Here is a 4,465-nt window from a genome sequence, read left to right as displayed (position 1 = left end):
TGTGAAAATACACTCCGTACACGTCGTCCAAATTTTTCGGTGGTCCGCTAAAAAAATCGCTAAAGGTCCAAAATTGTTGAACAAATGTTCGTATTCGGCGCGGTGCGTTTCAGGACTTTTCAAAATGTTTAGCACCGATGATTCCAACGAGGCCGTAGGAGACGATTCGAAAGCTTTCTCCTGTTGCGCCGAAAGTATCGTAGGTATCGGATCGAGCGCCTTATTGCCACCCGCCTCGTTATCGTCACTGTTGCCACCGTCGTTGCCATCGTCGTCGTCGCCGTCGTTATCGTCTTCGTCGTCGTACAACACATAGTCAATGTCATCGTTGGTAGGAACAGAGGAATATATTTTCTTTTTCTTCTTCAAATGCATACGATCGGCGTATTATCGTTCGCTTCCGTAGCTGTATTTTCAATCAGCTGTTTCAACGGCTCCACGAACGAACGCAAATCCGCCTCAATGTTCGACTCCGTATCCATTTTCCAAACCTTCGGGGCTAAACTCTTCTTACGTATGACGTCACTGGTCTTGGCTATTTCTTTGGTGATCGCGGCTCGCCGATTTTCCTTAGACCGACACATATCGAGCGGTACGATGCGACTCCGACGACTCTTGCAGTCCAAATGAGCCCCCGATCACAGCACGACGAATTCGTTAAATCCGCACCAGTAACGACCACGATTCGCAGGGCTGTCTTTGTCGATTACGAGGAATCCATACTTGTTTCGCCAACAGCTCCTACAAAGTGTGTTGAACGTTTCGAACGACATATTTGTATTCGCATCATCCTGATGAACGTGTCACAGATTCGTGACAACTTGATTGAATAGAATCACTAGATTCACATTGTCACGAATCAAATGTTTGGGTATTCTAGCGTACGATTGCGACAGATAGAAACACACGTCGTGCGATTGTCTGCCCATCGCGAAATATTCTCTCATGACATCCTGTTCGTCGCAAACAACGTCGTCAAAGATAAATATTGAATTTGGTCGAGCATCTGCTGGGGGAATCACGTCCGCGTTGTCCGAGTAGGCAAAATAACCTACATCCCCCACGGACGAGAGCGAGTTGCTCAAGTATTGATACTATTGTCTGTACACCGTTACGGACTGGTAAAAACAGCTCCGTATGCCGTTTACAGACTGGTAAAAACAGCTCCATATACCATTACTGACTGGTAAAAAGAGCTCTGTATACCGTTACAGACTGGTAAAAACAGCTCCATATACCGTTACAGACTGGTAAAAACAGCTTCGTATGCCGTTTACAGACTGGTAAAAACAGATCCGTATACCGTTACAGATTGGTAAAAAACAGCTCTGTATACCGATACGGACTGATAAAAACAGCTCTGATGAGGTTAAGTATGGGTCTGAAGAAGAAGAAGGAGGAGGAGTGACCGACGAGCGGTCAAAGGAAAGAGAAAGAATGGTAGTAGAAACAGTGTCGATAGAATTCTACCGACCGCCAAACGAGGCGGTTTTCTACCGCTGTTGTTACCTGCTTTGGGAGCTTTGGGAGCGTTGACAGGTGGCGCTGCTGGGGTGATCAAAACGATAAACGATGCGAAAGCTGCGAAGAAACAATTGGAAGAAGCGCGACGACACAATTGCGCTATGGAGGGCCGTGGAGTGTATCATACCGTACAAACGTGGAAAAGGAATGAAGAAAAGAAAAAAAGACAAAAGAAAGGAAAAAGATAACTCGGCGACGGACGTTGAATTGAAAATTACCGCATTTTCGCGGAGTTTTCATGCGCGATGAATTCCCGAAACAAGTATGGGTAAACGAACGAGGAATAGTGAATCTGGATAGCGGACATGGTTCAGGAACGCACTGGGTCCCGTATATAAAGCATAGTTCGCAAGTCAGTTACTTCGATAGTTTTGGAGATCTTCGACCACCGATCGAATTGATTCGTTATTTCGGACCGAACGCGGCGATCTCGCACAATCACAAGATTTATCAAAGTTACGACGAAAGCGTGTGCGGACAATTTTGTGTGAAATTTCTGCGAGGAACTATGATATAGTTCGTCGCAAGGATGTCATACACGTTCACGTTATCGGGAAGAAGTAGCGTGTTATCGTCCAAGTAATTCCCGCCTATATATTATATTTCAACAATACTGATTACGAACTGGGCCTGCTCGATTTGCAAACTTATTACACGATACCATACATCAGTTCAAATATCGAAAACAATAAATTCTATTCCGGGGACGAGGGTGAGGAGATAATCATCCCGGACGGTTCGCACGAACTGGAGGTGATCAACGCTTACTTGAGGCGTGAGATAAGCGTGCGGTATCCTTCTCCAACCAAAGATAACAACGATGTAAAATATCCACTAATCCTATGAGCGAACAACAACACTATGAAAAGCGAAATTAAAAGTGCATATAAGATAGATTTTGCGAAACCTGACACCGTGGGTCCTATCCTAGGATTCTCTAGGAATCGCATTTTATCACTGAACTCGTGGCATGTATCGGACACTTCCGTGAATATCATTAACACATCTAGTATTCGAATAGAATGCAACGAAACCACCGGTTCGTACGATAACGGGAAACTGGTTCACATGATACACGAATTCGCGCCCAACGTGTCGCCGGGGTATAAAATATCGGAAACGCCAGCACGAGTCATTTACCTTCCAATCGTTACATGATCAATGGATGATTCAACGATTCGCATCGTGGACCAGTCTGGACAATTGATTGATTTTTGAAACGAAGAAATCACGGTACGGATGCACGTTCGTCGAACCGTCTCATAACCTTGACATAACCGTTATGATAGTTCATAATAATAATACGATATCGAATACGTCGAACATAAAAAACGGTGCGCCGTTTCGAAATAACAACAACAACAGTAAGGAGAAGAAGACAAGAAAACTAACCGCGCGAAAAGTGGAATATCTACGATCTTTGGGATTCATCGTTACCAAGTAATCGAACTCGCTTCACCACCATGTCCGACGACATTTTGAACATCTCCGAGGCACCAATCATCGATAATCGAATAACTAAGATCGACCTGCACACCTACAATCCGTGCGACAGCACAACGTTTGGAAATAGCGATGAGATAAGAATACCCTTTCAACATCAAAACTGGTACACTCTTCCGAGTAAAAGCTTCCTATACGTGCAGGGAAGACTCAGCCTACCAGGAGGATCGACCAACGACACGGTGGCTCTAGACAACAATGCGGTAGCGTTTATGTTCGACGAGATACGTTACGTACTGAACGGAGTGGAAATCGATCGGTCCAGAAATCCCGGTACAACGACGACCTTGGAGAATGACGTGAGTCTTTACATTACGAAGAACAACGCGCTGTCCAACGCGGGCTGGATGTACAGAAACGATGATCAACGGAGGGAAAATATCATCGCAACGCCTACGAATTTGCTCAATTTCAACTTTTGTGTGCTTATGAACACATTGCTAGGCACCTGCGAAGATTACAAACGCGTTGTAATAAATGCTCAGCACGAATTGATTTTGATTCGCGCGCGCAACGACGCTAACGCGTTACGAAGCTGTTCCGACAATGCGAAACCTGTCCTGGATTTGCATAAAATTTAATGGAGAATGCCGCACGTCGCTTTGGAAGAAATACACAAGTTGTCGATGCTGCGTATTCTTGAGAGCGAAAGATCGATCAGCATGAGTTTCCGTTCGTGGGAACTGTACGAATATCCGATGCTGCAAACAACGGCTCCGCAAATGGAAAAACCGCGATACGTGATATTCGCGTTACAAACCAAAAGGAAAAACGATTTAAAGAAAAACGATTCCGAATTCGATTCGTGCTTCTTATCCAATATTCGACTTTACTTGAACTCGGAAATGTATCCCTACGACGATTTAAACATCGAGTTCGAAAAGGATAAATTCGCGTTGCTCTACGACATGTACACGAAATTTCAAGAATCCTATTATGGAAACGGCGAGGTGTTACTGAATACAATCGACTTTCTAATGTACGGACTGTTCGTCGTCATCGATTGCTCGCGACAAAACGAAGCGCTCAAAAATGCAACCTTCGACGTGCGAATCGAATTCAAATGTCCGAAGGATGTCCTGCCTTCGACGACCGCATACTGCCTGACGATACATGACTGCATCGTCGAATACAACCCGTTGACGAACATTGTCAGAAAAATTATATAATTATGAAAATTGTATTGTAAAACTAACATGTATCGAAAATATATATTTACTATCTTAAAATTTCTCTCTCTTTCTCATCCTTTATTCCGAACAACCGCCAAACCTAGTAGCAAAAAGAAATAACTAACACTGCTAACATCCTGCATTCTCCCTATAGAACTGCACTAATACTGTATGATTAAATTTGGCTAGGTTATTATATCTATGCAATACTATGCAATACTTTTTTCTTAGGATTTATTCGATTGATGTGAATGTCTGTTTTTACA

Source organism: Megalopta genalis, unplaced genomic scaffold, assembly GCF_051020955.1.
Source record: "Megalopta genalis isolate 19385.01 unplaced genomic scaffold, iyMegGena1_principal scaffold0039, whole genome shotgun sequence".
Lineage (NCBI taxonomy): Eukaryota > Metazoa > Arthropoda > Insecta > Hymenoptera > Halictidae > Megalopta > Megalopta genalis.
This window is presented reverse-complemented; position numbering follows the sequence as displayed.